The sequence below is a fragment of the Pelodiscus sinensis genome, chromosome 10 (genome assembly GCF_049634645.1).
Source record: "Pelodiscus sinensis isolate JC-2024 chromosome 10, ASM4963464v1, whole genome shotgun sequence".
In the NCBI taxonomy this organism is placed as follows: Eukaryota; Metazoa; Chordata; order Testudines; family Trionychidae; genus Pelodiscus; species Pelodiscus sinensis.
The window spans coordinates 7,023,794-7,037,272 of record NC_134720.1 but is presented as its reverse complement, the minus strand read 5'-3'; the positions used below and the strand labels follow the sequence as shown (position 1 = coordinate 7,037,272).

The following is a 13,479-nucleotide window of genomic DNA, read 5'->3' as shown; positions in this document are numbered from 1 at the left end:
TAGGTCATGTTCTCTAAACCTTTAATCATTCTTGTCGCTCTTCTCTGTACCCTTTCCAATTTCTCCACATCTTTCTTGAAATGTGGCGCCCAGATCTGGACACAGTACTCCAGCTGAGGCCTAACTAGTGCAGAGTAGAGCGGCAGAATGACTTCATGAGTTTTGCTTACAACACACCTATTGATACAACCTAGAATCATATTTGCTTTTTTTTGCAACAGCATCACACTGTTGACTCATATTCAACTTGTGGTCCACTATGACCCCTAGATCCCTTTCCACCATGCTCCTTCCTAGACAGTCGCTTCCCATCTTGTATGTATGGAACTGATTGTTCCTTCCTAAGTGGAGCACTTTGCATTTCTCTTTATTAAACCTCATCCTGTTTACCTCTGACCATTTCTCTAACTTGCTAAGGTAATTTTGAATTATGTCCCTATCCTCCAAAGAAGTTGCAACCCCACCCAGTTTGGTATCATCTGCAAACTTAATAAGCGTACTCTCTATCCCAATATCTACATCATTGATGAAGATATTGAACGGTACGGGTCCCAAAACAGACCCTTGCGGAACTCCACTTGTTATCCCTTTCCAGCAGGATTTAGCACCGTTAACAACAACTCTCTGACTACGGTTATCCAGCCAATTATGCACCCACCTTATCATGGCCCTATCTAAGTTATATTTGCCTAGTTTATCAATAAGAATATCATGCGAGACCATATCAAATGCCTTACTAAAGTCTAGCTATATGACATCCACTGCTTCTCCCTTATCCACAAGGCTCGTTATCCTATCAAAGAAAGTTATCAGATTAGTTTGGCATGACTTGTTCTTCACAAACCCATGCTGGCTATTCCCTATCACTTTATTACCTTCCAAGTGTTTGCATATGATTTCCTTAATTACCTGCTCCATTATCTTCCCTGGGACAGACGTTAAACTGACCGGTCTGTAGTTTCCTGGGTTGTTCTTATTCCCCTTTTTATAGATGGGCACAATATTTGCCCTTTTCCAGTCTTCTGGAATCTCCCCTGTCTGCCATGATTTTTCAAAAATCACAGCTAAAGGCTCAGATACCTCCTCTATCAGCTCCTTGAGTATCCTGGGATGCATTTCATCAGGACCTGGTGACTTGCTGACATCTAACTTTCCTAAGTGATTTTTAACTTGTTCTTTGTGTATCCTATCTTCTAAACTTACCCTCTCTCTGCTTGTATTCACTACGTTAGGCACACCTCCAGACTTCTCGGTGAAGACCAAAACAAAGAAGTCATTGAGCATCTCTGCCATTTCCAAGTTTCCTGATACTGCTTCTCCCTCCTCACTAAGCAGTGGGCCTACCCTGTCCTTGGTCTTCCTGTTGCTTTTAATGTATTTATAAAAGGTCTTCTTGTTTCCCTTTATGCCTGTAGCTAGTTTGATCTCATTTTGTGCCTTTGCCTTTCTAATTTTGCCCCTGCATTCCCGTGTTGCTTGCCTATATTTATCCTTTGTTATTTGTCCTAGTTTCCATTTTTTATATGACTCCTTTTTTATTTTGAGATCATGCAAGATCTCCTTGTTAAGCCAAGCTGGTCTTTTGCCATATTTTCTGTCTTTCCTACACAGCGGAATTGTTTGCTTGTTGTCTTACACAGATGTACGTGAGAGTAGATTTTAAGGATGGTGATGCTGAAATGCTCTTCTCGTTGATCTATGCCAAAATGAGTCAAGATTTAATTACATTATTAGTTCTGCTCCTGGAGTACTTGGTTTTTTAATGCTACATTTTTGAGGGAAATGTGAGAGTTTTGTTAGCTTGAGAATGTTTACAAACATGAAGCTCTTTAAAAATTATTTTAGCTAGTTACTGGTAAGGCTAATCTAAGTAATGATAGTAAGAAACTAAGGGTGTGTCTAGACTGCAGGTTTTTTTTTTTGGAAAAACGGTGGTTTTTCCAAAAAAACTTCACTTACATCCATACTGATATTGCGTTCTTTTGAAAGAAAATCGAAAGAATGCAGGGGTTTTTCCGACATTGGTAAACCTCATTCTACAAGGAAGAAGCCTTTTTCTGAAAGAGCTCTTTCAGAAAAAGATGTGTGTGGACGCAGAAGAGGGAGTTTTTTCGAAAGAAGAGGCCTCCAGGAAAAAGCACAGGTGCCCTGGTGGCCACTCCGTCCATAGTAATCACAGCTATGTGGACACTCGCTTTCGGAAGAAGTTTTTTCAGAAGATCTCTTCCGACACAAGCTTCTTTTGAAAAAAGCCCGCAGTTTAGACATACCCTTAGTCAGTTCATATAGCGACATATTTAATCCTTCCTGACATCTTGATGATGATGTTTCACCATGGTCCTTAGATATGCTGGGCAAAGTCAATACTTTGAAAAGTACTGCTAGTGAGGCATGTACTGAAGTACCTTGCTGAACTGGGAGCTAAACAATTTAAATGATTAGTCACTCCTAGGTACTTGTGCAAGAGTCGAAACATAGATGAGGAAACATCTCAAACACCCTGCTAAGTGTAACTCCAATAGAATTTCAACATTGGTTTTGTACCCGAAACAAGTCAGTCCTCAGGGTGGGTAAATATTCATGTCTTCCCAACCATCATGCCAGTTACCACTCAGCAGAAGCAACGGACAGAAAGGACTGGAGTATTCAACTACCGTCTTACTCCTAGCTGTCCTGTCTTCAGAGCACAGATAGGATGCACGCAGGTAAATGGAAGCCAGCAGCATTTTGCTGTTGGTGCTAGTTCATCTTCCGGGATGGCCAGGGAGGGTGACCCTCGTCTCTGTTTGTCAGAGGCTGGGAATGGAAAATGGGATGGATCGCTCAATAATTGCCTGTTCCTTTCATTCCCTCTGAAGCACCTGGCACTGGCTACTGTTGGAGGACAGGACACTGGGTTAGATGAACCTTTGGTCTGACCCAGTCGAGCTGTTCTTACATTTTTTTCTAGCACTGCCAGTTAAGTACCTTCCTCAAATCCATTGAAGAGCCTCCCATTGATGTCCACGAGAGCTGGACTAGCACTCAAATTCACCGAGAGTCAATTTCCATGGATGACAACAATATTCATTAATGGATTGTCTTCATGAGGATTCTGCCTTTCTTAATTAGATTCCTTTGTATAGTGTCAGGGCAGCATCTAGCAGAGCTTTCTGTAATTAGAGACAAGGAGAGAACATGGATCAGTTTTACTCTGTAAAGTATATGAAATTCTTACTACAATACGGTTAGCCCCGGATATTCTGTTGTTTAGGGTTTTTTTAAGCTGGTTATTTTGGAATCAAAGAACAAACAAGATCTACAGAATATTGTGCCTTTTAGATAATGAAAATGTATCTGTAGGTACAAATCCTGCTGAAAGCTATCAAGTCCTGCCAACATACTCAAACCAATTACTGATAAAGCTACTATGAAGCCGTGTGGATTAGTGAAAACTTGGAGAAACCTGCTTGGCACTCTAATTCTCCCTCTTTTTCTCTTTCCAGACTTGCCAAGCAAATGAATCCACCGAGGTGCAATTAAAAGCAATAGAAAAAGCTTCAAGGGGGAAAAAAAAAAGCACTTAAATCTGCTGTTTTAAAAGTCACCCCTCCTTCCCCATCCTGATGGGTCTCACTCTCTGATAAACAACTGAATCCACTGTAGCAATATCAGTAGGTTTCAGACATGTATTTCATTGGAAAGTTCAAGAGATAAATGAATTCACAAGATTTTCCATGCCAGCCGAAAAGTGCTCCTTCACAAGTTCAAGAAAGATGTGGAGAAATTGGAGAAGGTCCAGAAAAGAGAAACAAAAATGATTACAGGTCTAGAAAACATGACCTATGAGGGAAGACTGAAAGAACTGGACTTGTTTAGTTTAGAAAAGAGAAGACTGAGAGGGCATATGATAGTAGTTTTCAAGTACAGGAAGACCCCAACTTGCGATGCGATTGGTTCCAGGGGAAGCGTCGCAGGTCGGGGGCATCATAACTCGAACCCTCATTTCCGATAGGTGCCATGTACCGTTATAAATGTAGGCCAAGGATGTAAGTCAGAGGTTTTTGGCCCCTTTTGCACTTACAAAAATGGTTGTAAGTTTTGGAGGCCGGAACTCAGGAGGTCGCAAGTCGGGGGCCTCCTGTATCTAAAAGGGTGTTATAAGGAGGAGGGAGAAAAATTGTTCTCCTTGGCCTCTGATGATAGGACAAGACGCAATGGGCTTAAATTGCAGCAAGGGGGGTTTAGGTTGGACATTAGGAAAAACTTCCTACCTGTCAGGGTGGTTAAACACTGGAATAAATTGCTTGGGGGGGGGGGGGTCGTGGAATCTCCATCACTGGAGATATTTAAGAGCAGGCTAAACAGACACCTGTTAGGAATAGTGATAGAAATGTAGCCGTGTTAGTCTGGTGTAGCTGAAACAAAAAACAGGACTATGTAGCACTTTAAAGACTAACAAGATGGTTTATTAGGTGATGAGCTTTTGTGGGCCAGACCCACTTCCTCAGATCAAATAGTGGAAGAAAATTGTATATATGGTTGTGACAATTTTCTTCCACTATTTGATCTGAGGAAGTGGGTCTGGCCCACGAAAGCTCATCACCTAATAAACCATCTCGTTAGTCTTTAAAGTGCTACATTGTCCTGTATTTTGTTTCACCTGTCAGGAATGATCTAGATGGTGCTTGGTTCTGCTGTGAGGGAAGGAGACTGGACTCGATGACTTCTTGAAGTCCCTTCCAGTTCTATGATTCCATGATTCTATGAATCCGCTAAACACCACGCTGGAGATTTTGAACTCTGTTCTCCACGGAACACCTCCAACTGCCTCGCGGCACACCAGTGTGCCACGGAACACACTTAAGAAATGCTGCATTCGAATGTAAATGAGAAGAAAAAAAGCAAGGTGGTAATCAGGATGATTTGAGATATATGTCTTGCCTTTAGCTAGCTAGAGCTGTAGAAACACAGAACACTCCAGATCCATGCAAAAGCTTTCAGGGTTACAACATTTATACATGCTAGTCCTGAAACTGCAGTCAGAACCAATCGAACAATGTAGCTCTCTGCACTTGATATATCTGGCTTGGTGTTCATAGGGTGGTTGTAGCCATATTGGTCCCAGTATATTAGAGACAAGATGGATGAGATGATATCTTTTATTGGGCCAACTCCTGTTGGTGAGAGAGACATGTGTTCAGGCTTACACAGAGCTCTTCTTCGGGTCTGGGAAACTCAGAATGTCACTGATAAATACCCGGTTTGCCAAGATTGCTTAACCTAAGTAGTTAAATATTTCAAGAGACCATTCAAGGTGAAGTGGCCCACTAAGGGAAGGGAAGGGAAGAAAGGAGGTGGGGGAAGAGATGGTGGGTGCATTGTTAGTGGACTATAGATTGTCCTAATAAGCCACAAATCCAGTGTCTCTCTTCAGGCCATGCGTTTTCGTGTCTAGCAAAGTTATGACTGTAAACTCCCGGGTTTGCCTGTTGTGCAGGTTTCCTCTGAGGATGAGGGCTGAGAGGTCAGATACGGAATGATCGCTTTGTGAAAAGCGGTCACCCGCAGGTGACGGGTGTTTCCATCTTTCATCTTTTTCCTGTGAGAGTTCATTCCAGGGTTGTAGTGATGGTCTGATTTCACCCACACCGTTACTGGAGTTGTATACCTGACAGGGACCCCACCCTGAAAGAAATCTTTCCCGCACCCACCTCTTCTGGAATTCAGACCACCACCCAACCTCATCATCAGACACAAGTATCCTACAAAGCAGGACAAATCACTTCAAAGCAGCAACAGACCCAGCTAGAACAAGAAATGCAAACCCTGCAGACATATCTCCACTACTGCAATAATCACCCACCCCCACAATACAGCTTTCAAGAAGCATGGGTCCCACACATGTCACAACACATGGTGCGGCTCCTCCAGTGGACTGAATTCCCCTATAACAACAGCGTGGAAGATTTTGGTGTTGGAGGGTAGGCACCTCTCTGCCTCATTGACTGCACATGCGCACCATCCGTTCTTACCACTGGGGACCAAAGTCTACTCATTTATACTGGTATAAATGCAAGGCAATTGTCGGAGACAAATGGATTTGCTCCTGACTTGCACTGCTGCATGGAGTCCAGAGATGAGGGCACCAGAGGGCCAGACAAACAAGGGCCATATTCCACAGGAAAAGTGCTATCTATAAAGTAACAGGCTGCAGGATTATTGTCTTATTTCTCCTGATCACATAGTTATATAGGTCTCCTCAGCAGGGGCCATTAGGCCAAGGTTAGTGCGCAATTGAACATCAGTGTTCAATGCATCACTAGCTGCATGCCTAAAGGAGAGCCGTAGAAATCAGCTAATTATTACAAACAGCTGTCTGCTGAACACTGACACGCAGCACGGTGCCGGCAGAACAGGCTGAGGTGCCATCTGGAGTAAGCAAATGCAAATCAAGTGTTGGAGCGAGTACCCAGGGGTGTGTGAATGTGCTGCTACCTGGGTTGCCATGCAGACAAGAGAATGAATCCACATTCCTTGCTGTCATCCATAACGGTTAGTCTTTGCTACAGGTCGCACAGGGTTAGCATCTATGGAAAGAACTGTGCATGCCCAAAATGGGCTGGTGGGGTTAGAATGTGGCTGATTTCAAATTTCTTACACTCCATCTATTGCAGGTTTTTAGCCTGTTCATTGTAAACGCACACGCAGGCTGAGCCACATTCCTCCAGGCAAATCTGACTTTTCACGCACAAGCCCCTCTCGAACGTAGGTGGATGAACGCGCTACCTGTTTACAGTCCAGAATACACAGGTGTGGAATAAGGTCAGGGGGTTACGTTAAGCCATCTGCGTTACTGGTGCTGGTTTATTTAGAACGGCGCCGCTGAAAAGGCTTGTTTACATGTTCACACTCAGGGGAATTCATCTGCATTTATTACTGGTATGAACTGGAGAACTCACCGTAGGAGAGGAGACTGGGGGGCCTTGGCTTGTTAAGCCTAAGCTAAAGAAGGCTGAGGGGACATATGAGAGCCCTCCGTCAATGCAGAAGAGGGTACACTCACCGCTGACCGTGCCCCGTATTGGCCATTAAGAGATTTAGGTCTGGCCTGGTGTTGTGCCCTCCTCTGGCGATACTTTTCCCATCCTCCTCACATCTTGTGGCCCCTCTTGCTCCAGGAACTGCAGCCTCCTTTTCACGACTCAGTCTTTGGCCAGTTCCCAACATGACTCCCGCATCTGGAGGGTGAGACTGTTACAAAGTCTTGCCCAGACCAAACTGTCCCAGGCCATCCACTGTCTGCCTGGCACTTACCACATCCCCAGGGACTGGTAGGGGAACCTGGGCCTGGCTCTACTCTGGGTTCCAGTTCAGGGGCCCTCCGGTTAGCAGGTAAAGTCTGCACTGCTATTCCCCTAACCTTCTTCCACCTTCCTGGCTCCCTTCTCCTACCTTCCCAGGAGCTGGGAGGCTGGCAAACCCAGGGAGTAACTGTGACCTGCCCTCAAGAGTCTACAGTCCCAACACATTTCCCTCCTCCAGAGTGACCGCAGGCTCCCTTCCTGTGCCCCTTCTGTTGCCAGCTTCCTGGCTTATCTAGGTCCTGCCTGTCCCTGCCAAGCTGAAATTCAATGAAGGCTTCTAATAATCAGAGGAGTGGAGTCGGGAACAGCCTTCCTAGGGGAGGGGGCAAAATGCCTAACTGGCTTCAGAATTAGCGTGATATGTTTGTGGAGGGGAGGGCATGATGAGACTGCCCACAATAGCATGTAGCTGATCTGTAATTGCCAATAGCAAGTATCCCCAGCAAGCGGTGGCTGAGGGGTCGATGGATGGGCAGGGCTCAGAGTTACTGCAGAGAATTCTTTCCCAGGTGTCTGGCTGTTGGCTCTTGCCCGTGTGCTCAGGGTCTAACTGATCACAGTATGTCCTCCCGTCAGGTTGGCAGATTTGTTGCCCTCCTCTGTCGCATGGGGCACAGGTAGGAGTGCTGATGGATTTGCCAAGCCCCGAGCAAGATTGGGGAGCCTGGCTCCACACCCCTGGGAAGGGTGGGGCCTCAGGCAGAAGGCTGGGGCAGCTAGCCTTCAGTGCCTCCAGAAACGTGCTGCGCCGCACTCCACACTACCCCCCCCCCCCGCCCTCAGAGCCACAAGGAGCGTGCCACACTGCACTCCAGTGGCGATTTAAAGGGCCTGGAACTCCAGCCGCTCCCAGTGCTGCAGTAGTTAGTGCTAGTGGCTGGGAACTCCAGGCCCTTTTGTATCACCAAGTCCCAAGGCAGTCGTCTCCTTTCCTTCCCGCCTCCCCTCCCCCGTCAGCAGGTCTGGACACAGCTCACTTGCAGGTTTAAACTACAGTAAATGGAGGCTTCTCTGTTTCTTGACATTTTAAAATCATGATTTGAGGACCCCAGTAACTCAGCCAGAGTTAGGGGGTCTATAGCAACAGTGGATGGGTAAGGTTCCACAGCCTGCAAAGTGCGGGAGGCCAGACTAGCTGATCACAGTGGTCCCTTCTGGCCCTTAAGTCTCCGACTCTATGACTCTGAAGTGGTTTTGGTCAAACTGCATTAACCCTTTGTGTGGATGTTCTTACTCTGGGCTTGTCCTGACATACACTGCTACCGCGCAGACACTAGAGCACTGTAGTGAAGATGCTCCTATGCTGATGTAAGAGCTTCTCGCATCAGCATAGTTAACCCACCTCCCAAGGAGGTGGTAGCTTTGTCAATGGGAAATGCTCTTCCATCAATGGAGTTGTCTACACAGGGGTTAGGGGAGTAGAATTACATTGCTTAGGCATGTGGAGTTTTCACACACCTGAACATATATAGGACTATAGTGTTGACATGACCTCAGGATAAAAGTGGCTTTAATTCAGTTCAAATTAATTCACTTCCACAGTGAATTAAGCTAAATCAAATTAAGGTTACCTTAAATCTGAATAAGAGCATCCAGATAGGGGTTTAAATGTGGTTTTACTAATCCATTTTGATCAGTAATTCAGATTAACTTTCCCTGGGCAGCATAACCTTTACTTATATTCAGGCTAAGCTAATAGGCTGTTTTGTTTTTTAGCCTTTCTACAAATCTACATACTGATCCTTAAACAAGCTTCATTTTAAAAATGTGTACTTCATTTTTATTACATTTTCTTTATTGCACCTGTAAACATTTTTGCAACTTGAAATATATTCATCTCTGGGTGCGCCGACATTGCACCGTTATTTCAAGATAACTAGCGTTATTTTGAAATAGCCATGTGAGCGTCTACACAGCCATTCTATGATTTCGAAATAACTTTGAAATAATGGCCAGCTTATTCCGAAATCTGTAAACCTCATTCTACAAGGAATAATACCTATTCTGAAATAGCTATTTCGAAATAAGACGCGTATAGACACTTCACTGCGGATATTTCGAAATAGCCCCTCACGAGGGCCATTCTAAGTTATTCCTTCCCAGTGCCTCCTGGGGATCTAAATTGAGATAGCACGTCTGCCTCGGACTAATTTTGAGGCTTCCTGGCAGTGTAGACGTGCTATTTCGAAATAAGCCATTTCAGAATAACTATTCCGGAATAGCTTATTTCAAAATAAGCGTGCAGTGTAGATGTACCCTCTGTTAACGAATATGCCCCAAGGGGACAAAAAGCTACTAGATACGATAGAGTTTTAATGATAAATAATTAACACCTAGCACATCTTCCACTTACTGTTCACACTCCTCTTCCGAGAGAGGAATGCAAATGCAGACAAGCAAAATTGCAAATGAAGTGTGGATTTGACTTTCCCATGCTTCATTTGCATAATCACCGGCCGCTATTTCAAAATACTGTATTTTGAAATAAAAAACACCGTGTAGACGTGGTGATTTTGAAAGAAACCCCTTCTTTCGGAATAACTGTTAAACCTCATTTTTTTGAGGAGTAAGGGTTACTTTGAAAGAAGCAGTTTCCTTCAAAATAACCACATGTACAAAGTGTGCTTAAGCACATACTTTAAGTTAAACATGTGTACACAGCTATGCTGAATTGAGGTTTACGGCTGATGCAGAATCCAGTGAAGTCAATGGGTGTATTTTTTCCCTCATCGATTTTGGACTGGGCCTTAAACCAAGCAAATGTCTTTCATCCCCTTGAGAGACTGTTCCCTTTTCCTCATTAAGGATAGTATAAAGTATTAGCACCATAATTATTATGTTTAAGAAGGAATATAATATCCTTTCTTAGTATATTTCATGTTAGGCATCTATTGGTTTTTTAATTAAAATTATCTACATTCAGAATGTCCATAGAGGATAAGGAGCAATTGAGTCAAAATGATAAGTTATGAAATGTAAATTTTAATTAAAAAAATCTCTTCTGTTCACGAAAACAGCAAAGTAATTATATAATTCAGTCTATCTTCCATTTAGCCTGCCTGTTCCTCGTTGGTTCCCAACATGCCTCAAACTATACACAAAAGGAATCACATGGCCCTGCCAAAAAGAAGTTAATGCCCAATTCAGCAGCATATGCTAACAGTCCATAGCAGGAGAAAGACTTTGAAGGAGAGTTTCCTAGTGATGGTGGCGATGGCACTAGTGACAGTGTGCACTGGGCCACAGATAGCGCTACACTAATTAGGAATGTTAGAAATACGGTATGTTCTACATCAGTGTTTCTGAAAGTGCTCCGTGAAATCACTCTCAGAAACACATTAACAGGCTTCCCCGGTTTGTTTATTTACTGGCGCCACGGCCACGGAGCCTTGTGGCTCCCATTGGTGCCGTTTTGTCCTTTTCAGCCAAGGGGAGACACAGGAAGGATTGGTCCAGTCCACACCACTTCCCGTGGCTCCCCTTAGCTGCAAAGGATGAACAAGGAGCAATGGTCTCAAGTTGTGGTGGGAGAGGTCCAGGTTGGATATTAGGAAAAACTATTTCACTAGGAAAAGCGGCGAGGAGTCCTGTGGCACCTTATAGACTAACCGAAGTGTTGGAGCATAAACTTTCGTGGGCTAAGACCCACTTCGTCACATGTATCTGACGAAGTGGGTCTTTGTCCACGAAAGCTTATGCTCCAACACTTCGGATAGTCTATAAGGTGCCACAGGACTCCTCGCTGCTTTTGCAGATTCATACTAACACGGCTACCCCTGTGATATTTCACTAGGAGAGTGGTGAAGCACTGGAATGGGTTACCTAGGGAAGTAGTGGAGTCTTTATCCCTAGAGGTGTTTAAGTCTTGGCTTGACAAAGCCCTGGCTGGGTGGATTTAGTTGGGATTGGTCCTGCCTAGAGCAGGGGGCTGGACTTGATGACCTTCTGAGGTCTCTTCTGGCTCTATGGTTCTATGATTCTATGTGGCACCAGTAAATAAACAAACTAGGGCAGCCAGTTAATGTATTTCTGAAAGTGATTTCATGGATCACTTTCAGAAACACTGCTCTAAATAAGCTGCAGAGAAAATAACAGAAATCTAATCAAATGACTGAGGTCCCTCAAACATATAATATATAAATTATCCGCTGTCTAGGGATCCTCTACCATCTTTTAATTAGAACCTGCTGACTCTACTTAAGCACGTGAAAAAAACTGGGGAACAAGGCCCTATGACCAAAAGCACAGAATAATGAACTATTGGACAAGACGAGTCCTCTACTGTACCCCACTACCCTTCAATGATATAGAATTTTCTCTTAGAATATGGAATAAAAGTGCCCACTCTGTTAAAGAACAACATTTTCACTACAGCTTAGCATTAGCTTAACCCTGCCCCCATCAATCTCAATGCTGATGGCTTCTGAAAATGCTATCCTATGTGGAGAAAAATCCTGGTGCTTCAGATGAAGAACAGACCTACCGATACAGAACAAGCTACATTAGCAAGTTACATAGCTATTTTAGCACCAATTGCCATGGTTTATTCTAAACAGAACCACTGGCAGTGTTCCCTCTAAGCTGAGCACTTGTGTAGGTGCCCAGGAGAGGTTCAAATGCTGCCCAGCTGATTAGCAGAGTGCCCACAGTGCCCTGAGCCAGCAGCATGTGTTTGTACTGGTGGTGCACATCTGCCCCGGCCTTAGTGCACATAATACAATTTATTCTGCACATGGATGGAAAAGCTTAGAGGGAACACTGACCACTGGATACCAGAATAATATATTAGATTAAGAGACTAAGAGAGAAAATAGCCTCCTCAAATGGAATAGGATACACTGGCACATATTCTGGGATTGCCCAAGACCTACAAAATTCATAGTTAATATCATCACAATAAATTCCATCGATTTTAAAGGCCAGAAAGGACAGTCTAATCAGACTTTCTTCATAACACAGGCCATAGATAGACTATGCAGTGTCTTCAGACTTGATAGGCTAAATCCAAATGGATTACACTGAATGTAGAGATGGCAATAAATGATCCTAGCTCCTGTTATCTTTCCAGTGACTAATAGCAAAGGAAGGAATCTCTAATCTAACCCCAGTCATATCTAATGGGGAAAGCAATAAAGATATTGGGGTAAAATGGAACATTTCAATATAGCATTGGGAGTGACTCTAACGTTACTCAACAGAAGAAGGGGGTATAGACAAAATAAATTACCATATATCTGAGAGACCAGCATGCAGGCAAAACAGTTATTTACCTGATGGTAATTATGGTTCTTTGTCTCAAGAGGAGAGGCAATTCTTAATTTTGTCCTAAGTAGAGCACATCATGTGGTCCAAGAGGTGCATATAGCTGGACCGCTGGAAAAAAGTGACCGTAATATAATTAAATTTAACATCCCTGTGGCAGGAAAATCACCACAGCAGTCCAACACTGTGACATTTAATTTCAGAAAGGGGAACTACACAAAAATGAGGAGATCGGTTAAATAAATTAACAGGCACAGTGCCAAAAGTGAAATCCTGCAAGCTGCACAGAAACTTGTTAAAGACACGATAATAAAAGCTCTACTTAAATGTATATCCCCAAATTTAAAAAAACATAGTAAGAGAATCAAAAAGGTGCCACCATGGCTTACCAACCAAGTAAAAGAAGCAGTGAGAGTCAAAAAGGCATTGTTTAAAAGTGGAAGTTAAATTCTAATGATGAAATAGAAAGGAGCCTAAGCTCTGTCAGGTGAAGCATAAAAATATAATTAAGAAGGCCAAAAAAGAATTTGAAGAACAGCTAACCAAAACTCAAAAAGTAATAGCACATTTTTAAGGACACCAGAAGCAGGAAGCCTGCTAAACAACCAGTGGGGCCACCAGACAGTTGAGATGCTAAAGTTGCACTCAAGGATAATAAGGTCATTGTGGAGAAATTAAATCAATATTTTGAATTGGTCTTCATGGCTGAGGACATGAGGGACATTCCCTGAGCCTTTCTTTTTACTGTCCCAGATTGAGGTGTCATTAGAGGAGGTTTTGGAACAAACAGATACATCGCCAGGACCAGATGGCATTCACCCATGTGTTCTGCAAGAACTCAGATGTGAAACTGCGGAACTACTAACTGTGG

The 13,479-nt window shown here is 43.6% G+C and overlaps 1 long non-coding RNA gene across 1 annotated transcript in view; it reads right to left on the bottom strand.

Annotated features, from left to right (window-relative positions):
* Positions 1–1,652: 1,652 nt before the first annotated feature.
* LOC106731464 (uncharacterized) overlaps positions 1,653–13,479 on the bottom strand; it is a 511,452-nt gene continuing 499,625 nt past the window's right edge. Inside the window, exon 6 of the long non-coding RNA XR_012906188.1 lies at positions 1,653–3,148. This is a non-coding gene — a long non-coding RNA (uncharacterized LOC106731464). The remainder of the gene's footprint in view (positions 3,149–13,479) is intronic.